Source organism: Ahaetulla prasina, chromosome 3 (genome assembly GCF_028640845.1).
Source record: "Ahaetulla prasina isolate Xishuangbanna chromosome 3, ASM2864084v1, whole genome shotgun sequence".
Lineage (NCBI taxonomy): Eukaryota > Metazoa > Chordata > Lepidosauria > Squamata > Colubridae > Ahaetulla > Ahaetulla prasina.
In genome coordinates, this window is record NC_080541.1 from 178675990 (window position 1) to 178694803 (window position 18814).

The 18814-nt window shown below is 44.3% G+C and overlaps 1 protein-coding gene across 2 annotated transcripts in view; it reads left to right on the plus strand.

Moving 5' to 3' along the window:
• Positions 1 to 18814, plus strand: part of LOC131194437 (potassium voltage-gated channel subfamily A member 3-like) — a 49543-nt gene that overhangs the window by 20008 nt on the left and 10721 nt on the right. The window lies entirely within an intron of this gene.

The window sequence follows — 18814 nt, forward strand, 5'->3', positions numbered from 1 at the left end:
CTGAGGCTTCAGTGCTAGACATTCTGGCTTTTCTGCAGCGAGGTCTCGATGCCGGGCTGGCGACCAATACGCTCAAAAGACAAGTGGCGGCGATTTCTTCAGTATTGAGATGCGGGTCACTCATTCCTCTTTCAAAGGAACCTCACATTCAACAGTTTCTCAGGGGAGCTTCTAATATCAACCCTCCGGTAGTCCATCGGTTTCCAACCTGGCGATTGAACGCAGTGCTCAACGCTCTGACCAGGACACCCTTTGAACCACTGAGGGAATCATCTCTTCGGTTTCTGTCGCTCAAAGTCGCCTTTCTAATTGCCATTACCTCGGCTCGCAGGATATCAGAACTGTCGGCCCTGTCTGTGCGACATGATCTCTGTAAGTTCTTCAACGATAGGGTGGTGTTACGACTGGACTCTACCTTTCTCCCTAAAGTTAACAGTCAGTTCCATAGAGCTCAAGAAATAGTTTTACCTGACTTCTGTCCAAATCCCAGGCATCACTTAGAGAAAGTGTGGCACACTCTGGACGTAAGGAGAGCATTGAAGATCTACATTGATCGTACGGCGTCGTTCCGTAAAACGGAGGCCCTCTTCGTGTCGTTCCAACCACTTTCTATGGGCCTAAAAGTGACCAAATCGGTTCTCGCTAGGTGGATCAGAGCTACGATAGCCACGGCTTATGAGAATCTGTCCCTACCGGTGCCTCGCAATATTACGGCACACTCGACCAGAAGTGCGGCTTCATCGGCAGCTTGGGGCGCACAGGCATCGATCGATGAGATCTGCAGAGCGGCGACTTGGTCTACTCCCTCGTCGTTTATTCGACACTACAGGGTGGATTCCTATGCATCGGCCGACGCTGCGTTTGGCAGACGCGTCCTACAGACGGTTCTCTCTCAACAATGACAGGACGCCATCATCCCTCCCGGTAGGACATTGAGCTTGGGTATGTCCCATTCCTGACGGCCGTTTTCCCCGACAGAGAGAAGGGAGCGTTGTCTTACCTGAACGTCCCTTCTTGGAGAGGGGAAAACGGCCGTCAGCCCCACCCATGGCGTCTGTCCAGGTAGAGGTTGGGGCGGGAGGGCACTAATTCTTTCTCATTTCAGTACTACACGAGGGCCTACGCCTGGATCCTCGCCGAAAAAGCTGGAAGGAAAGAGAGGGCGGGGACCATAAGCAACAACTTTCAAGACTCGGTCCAATCAGCAAACGAGAAGATTAACCCATTCCTGACGGCCGTTTTCCCCTCTCCAAGAAGGGACGTTCAGGTAAGACAACGCTCCCTTCTCATCCAAAGATAGCAACTTTCATCACATTGTTTTGAGATGCAGCAAGAGGAATTTTGTAGAGATAGTGATTTTTTTGAGAAGGGAATAAAAAAAAAACTTAAGTCCTGCAATAGGCTTTTTAAAAAATCAAGAAGTTGCAATTGGCTTAGTTTTTCAAGTTTTCCATCCATATATCTACTAAAATAGCAAGGAAATGTTCTTTTGTCAGGACTATAGGTCATGATTGCATGAAGGGATTGGGATAGTGAAGAAGAAACTAACATTATTTAAGTACATGTTCAAAGGCAATGATGGCAATGGGATCAATTATTGCCCTGCCGGCATTCAACTGATTGCTGCATTTGTGTTCAGGTATGATTGTAGATGGCTGATTGTGAATGTAAAAATAGAGGGACATTGCTATCCATCTGATGCTTTTACATAGTTAGAATTCAGGGGTTGAGTAACATGTGCATTGTATTCCCTGCTATGCTTTCTTTCTCAGCTCAGGCACATGCAGAGAAGTGTGCATTGCACTGGAAGCTCTACACAAGTTGTTAATGTTAATAATGTTGATGAGATGTTCAAGAAATTGGAGTGCATTATGCAAAGATTATGTTCCTTTAATTTATTTGTTGAATGTGCGCATATTCTTGGTAATAAAACTTTCAGACTGCCTGCTGAATGCAAAAACTTTCTTCTTAAGTTTGTTGAGTGTCTGGCAGATTGCTAAGTGCAGCAATGTGCATTATGTTTATGGATCGACAAAGGAGAGAAGCTGTCTTTTTGCTATTATTGCTCTTGAGCTGGGCCAAATCGAATCATGCTGTGTGTTATTCTTGGATGAGTTTCTGTGTTTTTTATAAAATGACAGGGCAGATAAATGTCTTAAAAGCATAGCCTTCATACGTAATTTAAAAAAGAAATCAGTACATTGACTCAGCTTTTTTGTAGATTAGGTAACAGTCAGAATACCATATTATTGGTATTGTATACCAATAATATACGGGATAAAAAGCAAGGAACTTTTTTCAGTTCTTCAAACCTGTTGATTTCACTAGTAATAAATATTAACAAGAAGTGTATGGCTGGAAGAGGCTCTCAGAACTGCAAAAGATACTTGAGCGTTCAAATTGCAGATAGAGAGGAAATTCATCTATGTTAGCCCATTGTATTTATTTCCAAATAAAAACTCATAGTATAAAACTCCTACCCCTACAACCCTATAACCCTATTTAAATTTTTTTTTTTTTTTTTTTTTTATTCAAAAAGTTTTTATTAGTCAAAAAAGGTTTATACAAATACATATCAAGTATGGTAAATTTTCATTTTTCTTATCTAAAATAAGAATTTTACTCAAATTTTTTAACACATACAACAGCCATAAGGCAAGCAGGTGACACGAAGTAGCTAAGTTTGCAAATTTTAAATACGTAATAAAGAAGAGTCAAGAATAATCAGAATATCGTACAAAAGAGAATAAGGAAAACCAACACAATCCCAAATATCTTTATCACTTCCTAGTTTTGGATCTCAGAACTCTGGGTTCAGCCTGACCCAACTCCAGGGCCGCAACAGCGCAGCCGCTCAGCCCCATGATCTATAACCTCCCTTCTTCAATTCCTGGATCATCTGATTCCAGGAAGGCTTTGTGTTCCTCCACATAGGCCGTAGCCTCCACAATTGTACTGATTTTTTCGTAATGCCCTCCCGGAAAATCATCAATCCTCTGGCATCAGCCATCTGAAGCCCACTCCTTCTGGTACAATTTGCTTGACAAAAATAATATTTCTTTCTTTTTCACGTACCTGTCTGGGAATCTGCCTCAGAATGGCTATCTCCTGCCCCTGTAAATCAGTGCCCCACTCCTATGTTTTCTAAGAATTTCATCTCTCGTCTCTCTTCTCACAAATTTGACATGAACCTCTCTGGGAACTGCATGCGTGTGCGTGTAATTAACTCTATAAACTCGATCCACATCCCAATTCATGAAATCAACACCTCTCCCAAGAAATTCTCCCAACAATTTAGTCACAACATCTCTCAAATCTTCTTGGTCCACTTCTTCCAAATTTTGAAACCTAAGGAAATAAGACATTTTATCCATCTGTAGTCCAAGCACAGCATTGCCTGTCGTCTCCTCTCTTTTCTGCACTGCCCGCATATCACCCTCCAGACCTTCCACTTTCTGCTTGTTTTCTGCTGAGACTTGTTGAGTATCCTTTAAATCCTTTTGGATAGTCACAATTTCTGCTCTTATTTCCGTTTGGCCTCTTTGCAAATCATCCAATTTCTTGTCCATATTGGATAACTTTTCCAGAATTCTCTCCATCTCTCCAGCAGTTGGTCTCTGACCTTTTGCCATTTGAAAAAAAGTATTCAAAATCCTCAGGCAATCACAGTATCCTTGTAATTTCCTCCGGATCCACCAGGGGGCACTCACAGGAGCAACGAGTCCAGAGTACAGTTAGCCAACCAGGAAGCCGAAGGGAAGTGATGTCATCAAAATTCTCATAGTGAAGGCGGAAGCTGGACGCCACCACTGTTCCCCAGAAGGAGGGGGGGCCTCAAACCTTCCCTCCTAAATTTCTCCATCACCTCTTCTCTCCAGAGCTCCACAAAACCGGTAATCTTCTTATTTTAAGTTCTCCTCTCTCCAGAATAACTCGTGCTCCTTCCAACCGCAGGGGAGAGAAAACCCCCCCGCACTCCGGAGCACTCCACTCACGTTTACCGATATTCCCTTCCCTTCTCCTCCTCAATTCTTCTCCGTGCCCTGTTCACCACCAGGCTGCTGCAGTTATAAATCCAATGCCCCGGTATCACCGGGCACAGCGGCCCAGGCGACGACCAAAATAATGGCCGCGGCCTGTGGCCTCCGAACCCCGCCAAGCCTAGGACGCGCCAGCATCGGTCCCCACAGTCCTGTATATCGGCTGGGAGACCCCTGGCGAGCCGTCCGTACGGCAGGTGTCCTTTTCGGAACACCTGGCCCCTGAGGGCCTCGGCGGCGGCCGGATTCGGGCGCTGGAGGCAGGAGAAACCTTCCAGACGTCCGTTGCCGCTGGATACCGGAAGTCGTCTCCCCTATTTAAATTTTTATGCACTTCACAATTATAATTGTATAATATAGAAACTTTTAAAGAGCTATTGCATAATCTCTCCAGTGCTGTTGTTTAATTTATTAACATATTTGGGGTGTAGATTTATAACTTTAATTATTCACTTTCTGAACAAAAAAGATTAAATAACTCATTCACATATCCAGACGCGCAGCAACAAACACATCTATATATACCCGAGTTCAAAAATTCAGCTGCCCAGCCTAAATTTCAGGTCAGTTGCGGTGAGGAACCTATCACAAATAGTACTCCAGTTTATGTGATTGTTTTGAAGCATTGCAGTTTCCATCCTTTTTAAAAATTTCTTCAGCTTCTTGGTATTTTTTTCTTGAGTGCAGATGCTTTATTCAGTTCACTTGGGAGCCCTCTCTTTTTAGGGAACCATCCCTAATTGAGTCTTAATCGTCATTCTGATCCTTTCTCACCTGCTGCATAAAATGAAATCTGCCAGAATGAGCCATTCTGCCTCTGCTTCTAATTCTCAGTGGGTCATGTCCTTGATTTTTCATATATTTTATTATAGCATAAATGTACATAATAACACTGCTAACAGTACAATGACAAAAACCCTGAAGATTTATTAAAGGCCTGCTATCTTTCTCTTAGATATATCGTTGGCTCTTCTAGATTAAAGCAATTCCAGGATATTGGAGATATACATAATGTTTTGTTTTTGTTTTTTTATTTTTGTCACAACATTATATACAAGTACATATAATGAAAGAAAACAATATTTATTTATTTATTAGATTTATTTTTTATTTATTAGATTTGGACAGGAATAGGACAGGAACGGTAGGCACGCTCCTTATAGTCCTCTTAGGAATGGGGTGAGGTCAATGGTAGACAGTTTTTGGTTAAAGCTTTTGGGAGTTTGAGAAGAGACCACAGAGTCAGGTAGTGTGTTCCAAGCGTTAACAACTCTGTTACAAAAGTCATATTTTCTGCAATCAAGATTGAAGTGGTTAACATTAAGTTTGAATCTATTGTTTGCTCTTGTATTATTGCGATTGAAGCTGAAGTAGTCTTTAACAGAAGGACATTCCAATAGATGATTCTGGGTGTTAAACACAGGTCATGTCGGAGTCGGTGGAGTTTTAAGTTTTCTAATCCCAGTATTTCAAGTCTGGAGGTATAAGGTATTTTGTTGTTTACAGAGGAGTGGAAAACTCTTCTTGTAAAATATTTCTGGACTCGTTCAATTGTATTGTATGTCAGAGATGTGGTATGGGTTCCAGACAGGTGAGCTGTATTCAAGAATGGGTCTTGCAAATGTTTTGTATGCTCTGGTTAGTAGTGTAGAGTTTTTGGAAAAGAAGCTACGCAAAATTAGGTTTACAACTCTTAGAGCCTTTTTTGCTATGTAGTTGCAGTGGGCTTTGGCACTTAGATCATTTGATATGAAAACTCCAAGGTCTTTTACAGCAGGGGTCACCAACCTTTCTGACCTCAGGGACCACTAAAATTCATAATTTTAAATCCCGAGGACCACTAATATGATTTTTTTCAAAAAAATAAATAGTATTTAGTGCAATATAAAAATGCAAATAATTTTTCTGTGGACCACCAGTGGTCCACGGACTACTGGTTGGTGACCACTGTTTTACAGGGTGGGGGTCATCAGTAAGGTATTGTCCATCAAGCTTGTACTTAGTGTTTGGGTTCTTTTTTCCAATATGTAAGACTGAGCATTTGTTGGTTGAGATTTGAAGTTGCCAAGTTTTAGACCAATCGGATACAAAGTCAAGGTCTTTTTGAAGGCTAGTAGTATTGTTGGTGGTATTAAATAGTTTGACATCGTCAGCAAAGAGAACACAATAACTTGAGATATGGTCACAGAGGTCATTTATGTATAGTATGAAGAGTGTTGGTCCCGTTCCCCGGATGGTCAAGACCCTCAGAGCCTGGGCCTTCGTCTGATGTTATGCAACGCACGGTCCGTGGCCAATAAGGCCCCCCTAATACATGATCTGATTCAGGGGGGTGCCGCGGATATTAAAGGCGTTACGGAAACCTGGTTGGGCATTGAAGGGGGCGTGCCCCTGGTTGAGATGTGCCCACCGGGTTTCCGTGCATTCCATCAGCCGAGGGCCCAGGGTAGGGGTGGGGGGGTGGCGGTTGTTATTAAAGAGAGTCTAGAGCCGAGGGAGACCACTGTACCTCAGATTGCCGGGTGTGAATCCCTCTTTGTGAGGTGGGGTCATAGGTGTCAGATGGGCTTGCTGGTCCTTGCTGCATGACAGCCGCCCTGCCCGAGCTCCTGGAGGTGCTTGCCGGGGTGGCAGTGGAGACCCCCAGACTTTTAGTCATGGGGGACTTTAACTTGCCATCTGCTGGCTCGTCATCGACAGCAGCTCGGGAGTTCATGGCTTCCATGACGGCCCTGGACCTGACTCAAGTAGTGGATGGCCCCACTCACATCGGGGGAGGCACACTGGACCTGATTTTCATCTCTGGTCAGTGGTTGAAGGATCTGGACTTGAGAGATATAGTCACAGAACCTTTGTCATGGTCAGATCACTCTCTCCTTCTCCTAGACTTTCTGACCGCTACCCAACACCGCAGGGAGACGGAACCATTACGTTGGATGGACCCGGAGAGGTTCCGGACGGAGCTTGGGCCATTTCCTGAGGGTCTGGCTCACGGCACGGCTGAGGAACTAGCCGCAGCCTGGGAACGGGCTGCGGCTGGGGCTTTAGACCGTGTCGTGCCTCTGCGGCCTCTGACCCGGCGCAGATCCCAACCGGCTCCTTGGTTCTCCGAGGAGCTGAGGGGGATGAAACGCCGGAGAAGACGCCTAGAGAGCTCTTGGAGGTCCAGCCGTTCAGAGGCTGATCGGACACTAGTTAGGTCCTATACTAGGACCTACCTAGTGGCACTGAGGGAAGCGAGGTGTTGCTACGCCTCCTCCCTCATTGCGTCGGCAGATAACCGCCCAGCTGCCCTGTTTCGGGTGACCCGCTCCCTCCTTCACCAGGGGGAGCGGGATGACCCGTTGCAGGGACGTGCTGAGGAGTTTAACGGTTATCTATACGATAAAATCGTTCAGCTTCGGGATGGACTGGACCAAAATTGTGGCGATTTGGACGGGGCGTCTGAGGGCGGTCTTGGTGATATTGTCTGGGATGAGTTTGACCCTGTGGCTCCCGAGGACATGGACAGGTTGCTGGGTAGATTGAATGCCACCACGTGTTTACTGGACCCGTGCCCCTCCTGGCTGGTGCTGGCCACTCAGGAGGTGACACGAGGCTGGCTCCAGGCGATTACGAGCGCTTCCTTGTTGGAGGGGGTCTTTCCGGCCGCCTTGAAAGAGGCGGTGGTGAGGCCCCTCCTCAAGAAGCCTTCCCTGGACCCGGCTGTTTTAGGTAATTATCGTCCGGTCTCCAACCTCCGCTTCGCGGCGAAGGTTGTAGAGAGTATGGTGGCATATCAGTTTCCCCTCCACCTGGAGGAAACTGTCTATCTAGACCCGTTCCAGTCCGGCTTCCGGCCCGGTTACAGCACTGAGACGGCTTTGGTCGCGTTGGTGGATGATCTCTGGAGGGCCAGGGATAGGGGTTGTTCCTCTGCCCTGGTCCTATTAGACCTCTCAGCGGCTTTTGATACCATCGACCATGGTATCCTGCTGCGCCGGTTGGAGGGATTGGGAGTGAGAGGCACCGTTTATCGGTGGTTCTCCTCCTATCTCTCCGACCGGTCGCAGACGGTGTTAACGGGGGAGGCAGAGGTCGACCCCGCGGCGCCTCACTTGTGGGGTGCCGCAGGGGTCGATTCTCTCGCCCCTTCTGTTCAACATCTATATGAAGCCGCTGGGTGAGATCATCAGTGGCTTCGGTGTGAGGTACCAGCTGTACGCTGATGACACCCAGCTGTACTTTTCCACACCGGGCCACCCCAATGAAGCTATCGAAGTGCTGTCCCGGTGCTTGGAAGCCGTACGGGTCTGGATGGGGAGAAACAGGCTCAAGCTCAATCCCTCCAAGACGGAGTGGCTGTGGATGCCGGCATCCCGGTACAGTCAGCTGAGTCCACGGCTGACTGTTGGGAGCGAGTCATTGGCCCCGATGGAGAGGGTGCGCAACTTGGGTGTTCTCCTGGATGAACGGCTGTCTCTTGAAGACCACTTGACGGCCGTCTCCAGGAGAGCTTTCCACCAGGTTCGCCTGGTGCGCCAGTTGCGCCCCTTTCTAGACCGGGATGCCTTGTGCACAGTCACTCACGCCCTCGTGACGTCTCGTCTGGATTACTGCAATGCTCTCTACATGGGGCTCCCCTTGAGGGGCATCCGGAGGCTTCAGTTAGTCCAGAATGCGGCTGCGCGGGTGATAGAGGGAGCCCCTCGTGGCTCCCGCGTGACACCTATCCTGCGCAGACTGCACTGGCTACCTGTGGCCTTCCGGGTGCGCTTCAAGGTTTTGGTGAACGTCTTTAAAGCGCTCCATGGCATAGGGCCGGGTTATCTACGGGACCGCCTACTGCTACCGAATACCTCTCACCGACCCGTGCGCTCTCACAGAGAGGGACTCCTCAGGGTGCCGTCAGCGCGACAGTGTCGTCTGGCGACGCCCAGGGGAAGTGCCTTCTCTGTGGGGGCTCCCGCCCTCTGGAATGAACTCCCCCCAGGACTCCGTCAACTTCCGGACCTCCGAACCTTTCGTCGCGAGCTTAAAACTCACTTATTCATCTGCGCAGGACTGGGTTAGTTTTTTAATTAATGGGTTTTTAACGAGTTTTTATTATTTATTCTAAATTTTAATTTCGGCCAATTTGAATAAGTTTTTTAATTGTATTTTAATTGTATTTATTATTGTATTTTTATCTGGCTGTGAACCGCCCTGAGTCCTTTGGGAGAAGGGCGGTATAAAAATTTAAATAATAAATAAATAAATAAATAAATAAATAAGAACGCTGCCTTGAGGAGCGCCACTTTTGACAGGAACAGGATTTGATAGAGCATTGCCAATTTTGACCACTTGTTGTCTGTTTGATAGGAAAGCAGTTATCCAATTGTGAAGAGGTCCTGAAATGCCGTAGGATTTTAGTTTTAGGAGAAGTTTATCGTGTACTACTGAGTCAAAAGCTTTGCGGAAGTCTTTGTAGATTGCATCTATTGCTTTGCCTTGATCAAGATTAGTAGTCCATATGTTTTTGCAGTGGAGAAGTTGTAAGTTACATGATAATTTTTTCCTGAAACCAAATTTATTAGAGAGTAGGTTGTTTCTAGGTGGAGGGTAATGGATTGGTTGATGATAGATCCCATTACTTTGCAGGTGACGCAGCATAGAGAGATTTGTCTGTAATTTTCAACTAGGCTGGGATCTCCTTTTTTGAAGATAAGGATGACTGTGACTAGAGAAGTTTGGGAAGGGAACCAGTCGTGAAAGCTTTATCAAAGATTATGCTTAGGGGTTCTGCTATATTTATATAGGTTCTGTTATATATATATCTATTATATATATATAACATATATATTATATATATATATATAACATATATATATATATGTGTGTGTGTGTGTGTGTGTGTGTGTTCTGCTATATTTATAAAGGGGTTCTGCTATGTTTAAACAGAAACAGAATAAGTTAGAAGTGACCTTGGAGTCACTTCTTCTAGTCCAACCTCTACTCATGCAAGAGATCAGGGGTGAAATGTAAAATTTGTTACTACCAGTTCTGTGGGCATGGCTTGGGGGGGTAATGTGACTGGGTGGGCATGGCCAACTTTTTTTTTAACTTTTAAAAGCATTAAAAACTTTTAAAAACATCAGCCAAAGAGGTTGTAAAAAAATGCTTTTAAAAGCCTGTGATGATCAGGCAACTCAGCTGTGATTGCCAGAGGAAAAAAGCTTTTAAAGGTTTCTGACGATCCCAGCTGAGTTGCCTGATCGCCAGAACCTTTTAAAAGCATTTTTTAACAACCTCTTCGGCCGAAGAAGTTGTAGAAAAAATGCTTTTAAAGGGTTCTGACGATCGCAGCTGAGCCACGAGATCATCAGAGGCTTTTTTTTAACTTTTAAAAGCAATTTTTCGGCCAAATAAAATGCTTTTAAAAGTAAAAAAACCCAAACCTCTGATGATCACAGGGCTAAGCTGGGGGGTGGGGAAGGATTTTTGCTACAGCTTCTCTGAACCACCCGCTGCCATCGCTACTGGATCGAGCAATCTGGTCCGAACTGGGAGCGTTTCACCCTTGCAAGAGACCCTATACCATTTCTGACAAGTAGCTATCCAGTCTTTTCTTAAAAGCCTCCAATGATGGGGCACCCACAACTTCTGAAGGCAAGCCATTCTATTGGTTAATTGTTCTTGCTGTTAGGAAATTTCTCTTTAATCCTAGGTTGCTTCTCTCCTTTAATGATTATTAATTTCCATCCATAGATTCTTGTCTTGCCTTCTGATACTTTGGAAAACAGGTTGACCCCCCCTCTTCTTTGTGGCAGCCCCTCAAATATTGGAACACTGCTATCATGTCACCCCAATCCTTCTTTTCACTAGACTAGACATACGCAGTTCCTGAAACTGTTCTTCATAGATTATGTATCTCAGATTCTAGGGTAGTTCTAGACAACATGCAAAATAAATGGTAGAAGAAGTCTGCACTGATTAATAACCAAGAGTTTAACCAATAATTGAGCATGCAATCGTGATCCAGATCAGATCAAGTTCGCATGCATGTTTTTCTGTAGTGTAAAGGTGGCCAGTTTAGCAAAAGATGAACAGTATATAAATAGTATGCCTCTAATGGGCAAATATTTTCCTACGTTTCAGGCAAAGGTATTTCCCGAACTTGCTTGGAGATGATGGACATTTTATTGTTAATATTTTAATATTTTTTACTTGTTTATATGGTGTGTGTTTATATACTTACACAGTGTCCTGTATTTCACCTATATAAGATATATGCAAAGATGACATTGTCAGATTTGATGACATATAGTGATAATGCAAGTCACCTGAATATGTTGGAGTCCGGCTTGGAAATAATGCAATGTGAAACATCTTTTCTTTTATGTACACTGAGAGCATATGCACTAAGACAAATTCCTTGTGTGTCCAATCACACTTGACCAATAAAATTCAATTCAATTCAATTCAATTCAATTCAATTCAATTCAATTCTATTCTATTCTATTCTATTCTATTCTATTCTATTCTACAGTAGCTATCTTTCTAAGAGGAGGGGATTATAGTTTTGCAAAGCAGCTTTGGAGGTGCTTCAGTTTATGCATCATCAAAATGAACCACCAGTTTCAAGCTTTGCCTTATTTCAGTAGTTTGTATTTTGTTCCCTCAATCTCTCTCTATAGGTCATTCACATCTAACCATGTCCAATACAGTACTGGCAATAAGAGATACAGACGCAGTTTCTTTATTCATTGATAGGTGGTGCTATAACAATTAGTGCTGGTAATCTAAATTCAGATTGCAAGAAGAGGAAAGGAAAGCCAAAAAAAGGGGAAAGGGAATCCTTCCTTCCTTCCCTCCCTCCCTCTTTCATTTCCTTCCTTCCTTCCTTCCTTCCTTCCTTCCTTCCTTCCTTCCATTTCTTTCTTTCTTTCTTTCTTTCTTTCTTTCTTTCTTTCTTTCTTTCTTTCTTTCTTTCTTTCTTTCTTTTCCTTCATTCCTTCCCTCCTTCTCTCTTTTTCTTCCTTCCTTCCTTCCTTCTTTCTTTCTTTCTTTCTTTTTTCTTTCTTTCTTTCTTTCTTTCTTTCTTTCTTTCTTTCTTTTCCTTCATTCCTTCCCTCCTTCTCTCTTTTTCTTCCTTCCTTCCTTCCTTCTTTCTTTCTTTCTTTCTTTTTTCTTTCTTTCTTTCTTTCTTTCTTTCTTTCATCATTTATTTATTTATTATATTTGTATGATTTCTATAGACACTCATTTCATACATGACTGGGTGGCTTAAGGCAGATTAAAACAGAAACTCTATCATATGTAACACCTGGTCCCTAAGGAGAAACAAAACCCCCCACTCTTTGAAAATATCACATTATAAACAACAGAACTCATCTACTCACCTGACATACCTGCCAGGGAAACAGCCAGGTCTTCGGTGCCTTGCAAAAATCTAATTAGTACAAGGAGGGAAAAGGATCCCTGAACACTGAGATGATGTACTTTTTTTGGATTTTTATGTTTTGAATAAATCAAAGGTTCAAAAGCAAATTAAAAGTGCTACAAAAGTTATGGTAGCAAGCGGAAAATTTGAAGTAGGGAGAAGTAGGTAGGGATTGGAACAAGACAATTTGGGGAGGCCAGAAAGTATTAGGAAAAGCGGAGAAAAAAAGGAAGGTAACGCTGGGAAGGCAGAAGGAGATTAGTGGGGAAGGGAAGTGCAATGGAAAACAGGTGGGAAGTCTAGTGCTGGGTTGGCTAGCGTGGAGAGGAGAAAACTTTAGGGGAATTGGCATTAGCTTTTGGGGCCATATTTGACATGCATTGGGCAGATGCACTTCTCCCCCAGAGAGAGCAGTCCTAGGTTGTTTCTCTCCTTGATTATTAATTTCCATCCATAGATTCTTGTCTTGCCTTCTGATACTTTGGAAAACAAGAAGGAGTTAATCTGTCTAGGCCTGGTGCTTTTCCAACCTTTTGTTTATGAAATAGGCCTCACAAATCTGTTTCTAAGATTACCAAGGTGGGGTTCCAGATAGATGGGAGATAGGTGTAGGAGATTTGGCTCAGTGGTGGGATTCAAGTAATTTAACAGCTGGCTCTCTGTCCTAATGATTTCTTCCAACAACCAGTTTGCCAAACTGCTCAGAAAGTTAATGCGAAGTGATGCGAACTGGCTGAATCCCACCACTGATTTGGCTACTCTTGGTACATCTGAGGTGTGAAAGGTAGCAATAGTTGACAGTGATCTCCTCTCAAACCTACAGTAGAACACATTCAGGTCATGAGGGAATCTTGGTGCTTTGTGAGCTTGCTTGTTTTCTTGCAGATGTTTCATTACCCAAATTTGGTAATATCATCAGTGCAGGTCATCTGCCAATTGACAATTTTTTTCAGTAAGGGAGGGAGACCTGCTGTAGCCAATGATTTTCTTTACGCTTCTCCACACAATTGCTGGTTCATTAGCTGAGAACGGATTCTTCAAGTTTTTCAGAGGGCCACTTGCCATTTTTTGTTGAACTGTTGCTCTGTCTGCTTTCAGATTTTTCTCCATTTCATTTATATTTTCTAAACTAAAGCATGTAAAATTATGTTATAGACTGATTAAGCTATGAATTTTGCTGGTGGAATTTAAAACTGACAGGTCAGCAAAGTAGCTTAATTTATATCTAAAATCTATTTTGTTTTGGGAAGCGATAAGTACACATGTATAGAGACAAAGATAATTAAGAAAAACTACACATCGATGAATAAGACTTTTGGAGTTCCAGAATTCTTCAAATTGAGCTATATCATTACCTGCATTATAGATAGTCCTTGACTTACAACCATTCAGTTAGTGACCATTCGAATTAGTTGAACGTACAGTGGCACTGAAAAATAACATGACTGTTTTTCACACTTATGACCATTGCAGCATTTCCATTCTCAAAATTAGAAGATCGTATTTATGACGGTTGCAGTGTTCCAGAGTCATGTAATCACCATTTTCAACCTTCTGACAAGTAAAGTGAATGGTGAAGCCGGATTCACCTTACAACTATGTTGCTCACTTAACTACTCCAGTGGTTCCCTTCACAACTGGGACAAGAAAGGTCTTAAAATGGGGCAAAACTCATTTTATTTTATTTATTTATTTTTATTTTATTTATTTTATTAAATTTTTATACCGCCCTTCTCCCGAAGGACTCAGGGCGGTGTACAGCCAGAATAAAAACAAAATATATACAATTTAAAACAACATTTAAAAAGAGCAAATTTTAAAGGCTGATTATTAAAATTTAGATTTAAAAATTTAAAAATATTAAGAATACCCAATTTAAAATTCAACACAAATTATGCCAGTCCCGCTTTAATAAATAGATATGTTTTGAGCTCACGACGGAAGGTCCGAAGATCAGGCACTTGACGCAGGCCAGGGGGAAGTTCGTTCCAGAGCGTCACTGCCCCCACAGAGAAGGCCCTACTCCTGGGGGCCGCCAGCCGACACTGTTTGGTGGACGGCACCCTGAGAAGACCCTCTCTGTGAGAGCGTACGGGTCGGTGGGAGGCAAAGGGTAACAGCAGGCGGTCTCGTAAGTACCCGGGTCCTAAGCCATGGAGCGCTTTAAAGATAGTTACCAAAATCTTGAAGCGCACCCGAAAGACCACAGGAAGCCAGTGCAAGCTACGGAGCAGCGATGTCACGTGGGAGCCACGAGCGGCTCCCGTTACTACTCGCGCAGCCGCATTCTGGACTAACTACAGCCTCCGGGTGCACCTCAAGGGCAGCCCCATGTAGAGAGCATTGCAATAATCCAGCCGAGACGTAACCAGAGCGTGAGTGACTGTGCATAAGGCATCCCGGTCAAGGAAGGGACGCAACTGGCGAACCAAGTGAACTTGGTAAAAGGCCCTCCTGGCGACGGCCGCCAGGTGTTCATCAAAAGACAGCCGTCCATCCAGGAGGACGCCCAAGTTGCGAACCACCTCCTTTGGGGCCACTAACTCGCCCCCAACAGTCAGCTGCGGGTGCAGCTGACTGTACCGGGATGCCGGCATCCACAGCCACTCCGTCTTGGAGGGATTGAGCTTGAGTCTGTTTCTCCCCATCCAGACCCGTACAGCTTCCAGGCACCGGGACAGCACTTTGACCGCTTCGTTGGGGTGGTCCGGGGTGGAAAAGTACAGCTGAGTATCATCAGCGTACAGGTGATAACTCACCCCGAAACCACTGATGACCTCACCCAGCGGCTTCATATAGATGTTGAACAGGGTAGGCGAGAGAATCGACCCCTGAGGCACCCCACAAGTGAGGCGCCTCGAGGACGACCTCTGCCCCCCTGTCAACACCGTCTGCGACCGGTCAGAGAGATAGGAGGAGAACCACCGATAAACGGTGCCCCCCACTCCCAATCCCTCCAACCGGCGCAGCAGGATACCATGGTCGATGGTATCGAAGGCCGCTGAGAGATCTAATAGGACCAAGGCAGAGGAACAACCCCTGTCCCTGGCCCTCCAGAGGTCATCCACCAACGCGACCAAAGCCGTCTCCGTGCTATAACCGGGGCGGAAGCTAGACTGGAACGGGTCTAGATAGACAGTTTCCTCCAGGTGCCGAGGGAGCTGCCATGCAACCACACTCTCTACAACCTTCGCCACAAAGCGAAGGTTGGAGACTGGACGGTAATTACCCAAAATAGCTGGGTCCAGGGAAGGCTTCTTGAGGAGAGGTCTCACCACCGCCTCTTTCAAGGCGGCGGGGAAAACCCCTTCCATCAAAGAAGCATTTATAATCCCCTGGAGCCAGCCTCGTGTCACTTCCTGAGCAGCCAGCACTAACCAGGAAGGGCACGGGTCCAGTAAACATGTAGTTGCATGTAACCTCCCCAGCAACCTGTCCATGTCCTCGGGAGCCACAGACTCAAACTCATCCCAAATAACCTCAACAAGACGTGTCTCTGTCATCTCAGCTGGATCATCGCAATCTTGGTCCAAACTATCCCGAAGCTGAACGATTTTATCGTATAGATAACCGTTAAACTCCTCAGCTCGTCCCTGTAAGGGGTCATCCCGTCCCTCTTGATGGAGGAGGGAACGGGTCACCCGAAACAGGGCGGCCGGGCGGTTATCTGCCGATGCAATGAGGGTGGAAACGTAGGAACGTTTCGCCTCCCTCATTGCCACTAGGTAGGTCCTAGTAAAGGACCTCACTAGTGTCCGATCAGCCTCGGAACAGCTAGACCTCCAAGTACTCTCTAGGTGTCTTCTCCGGCGTTTCATCTCTCTCAGCTCCTCGGAAAACCAGGGAGCCAATTGAGATCTACGCCGGGTCAGAGGCCGCAAAGGCACGACATGGTCCAAAGCCCCAGCCGCGGCCCGTTCCCAGGCCGCAACCAGTTCTTCAGTCGTGCCGTGGGTAAGATCCTCAGGGAACGGCCCAAGCTCCGTCCGGAACCTCTCCGGGTCCATCAGGCGCCTGGGACGGAACCAACGCATTGGCTCCGTCTCCCTGCGGTGGTGAGCGGCGGTCCGAAAGTCTAGGCGAAGAAGAAAATGATCTGACCATGACACTGGCTCTTTAACTATATCTCCTAAATCCAGATCATTAACCCACTGACCAGAGATAAAAATCAGGTCTAGCGCGCCTCCCCCAATGTGTGTAGGGCCATCAGTTACTTGAATCAGGTCCAAGGCCATCATGGAGGCCTGGAACTCCTGAACCACCGTTGATGACAAGCCGGCTGATGGCAGGTTGAAATCCCCCAAGACCAAAAGTCTGGGAATCTCCACCGCCACGCCAGCAAGCACCTCTAGTAGCTCAGGTAGGGCTGTAGTCACGCAGCAAGGAGCCAGGTACGTGATCAACAGCCCCATCTGATTCCGGTGGCCCCACTTCACAAGGAGGGATTCACAGCCAGCTATCTGAGGAACAGTGGACTCCCTCGGCCCTAGACTTTCTGTAGATTTTACAACTGTCTTGCTTAGCAACAGAAATTTTGGGCTCAATTGTGGTCATAAGTCAAGGACTACATATAAACAGCTTATTTGCATGCATTTGCATGCTTAATGTCAGCCTGTTTTGTTTAGCTATATTTTTAACTGGGCAATGAAGTAAATCCATACAATTTAGATTAGAGTCATATGTTTTTCACGGAATTAAAATCTCCTTTTACACTGGATTTTCCTAGTTTCTAATTTTTTTTTAAAAAAATGCCCAATTGTATTCATCTCTTGTCGGATTTTGTATATATCTTGTAAGATTGATTTGTTTCCCAAAGAACAGTTAAAACTTCTAGTCACACAGCTCTATACTAAGCAATGAAGAGGTGACATTATAGACATTATTTTGTTTTTCCTTCATTTCCTCCACACACTGAAGCTCGGGGAGATGAATTGAGATGAGATGCTTCCTGGAAGATAGATGATTGCAGCTGTATATCCCACAAGCCAGATTGGCAGAAGCTAGATTGCAAAATCCAGAAAGACTTCTAGGAAAGCGGATTTCATACTTCTAGACTGATATTCCCTGTGTGCTTTCCTTTCCTTTATGAAATAGGCTAAGTTATCCTCGTATCAGTAACTGTTTTTTTGATTCTAGTTGACTTTCTTAAATGGAAGCTTTATATTGCATGGTAATCCGCTGTGTTCTCAGTCTCTTTACAATGTCTCATTTTCTTCTGATAAAGGGTGAGAATTGGCTTTCTGCATGGTTTTTCGTTATAACTGACTTCATGTGGTAGCTCTGAGGAAATGAGCTACAGAAGAAATTATGAGCAGCATATGAAATGTAGAGAGCTACTGCTCTTTTGTAAATGCCAGACTTACTGATACTGAAAGTTTACAGTCTTTTCTTTAGACTGAAAGAGTTTAGCATGGGATAATGCAAGCATTGATTTCCTTTCTTGATAGAAATGGGGCTATGTATAAGAATCAATGGATCTATCCATATCAATGGAGAAAAAGAAAAAAAATCATGTTGAGTTTGTACAGGTTGCATTACTCTCCACATTCATTGCAGTTGTTGGTTGTTCTGGATATGTGAGTTGCAGGTAAAAAAAAATCACACATGCAATCTAGTAATTCTGATGTTCATATGAAAAGATGCAGAAAACCGAGAGGAAATTTGTTTCACTTGATTGAAAATAATCAACCAAAGATTTGATCTTGATCTACCACAATCTTGCTTAATAGTTCTAAAATATTTAGCTTATGTAAGAACACTGAAAAAACTACAAACAACATTACATACCTCCTCCTTACACTTTAATTTTAAATGCTGCTTGAATTATGTTAGCAGGATAACTTCTGCTTGATTGCAGCACATTTGGGAATGTTTTGCAATAACTCAGAGCAGCCTACATCAACCTTTAGACGTATTAGCTAGATTTATCTCACCCCAGCCTCTGTGGATGCTGGACTAACCTAGACAGTAAAATATATACAGAAAGGAAATAACACCCTAAGAATGCAGTCTGTTTGCGTATGAATGGACTTTTAAAAGGCAGAAATTTGACCTTAGCATTTGTATCCCAAAATATTCCTGCTTTAAAAATTAATGGGGGTGCGGCTGCAAAGCAAAGAAAAAAATATTGTTTACTTGGAGTCTGTAAAATATTTTCTGCATACATAATAAATATATTTGTGCCATCACAATTGATTGGCTGTAAAATGGTATTAACATATGAATGGCACATATTTCAAGATCTTTGCATGAGTAACCTGTATCCTATAGCATTGAATTTAGATGTGCCCATTTTTATTTTTTCATCTTAGAGAATGAAAATGTAATTATTCTGTATCACAATAATTATGCAAAGGGGATTTTGTTCTGCCTT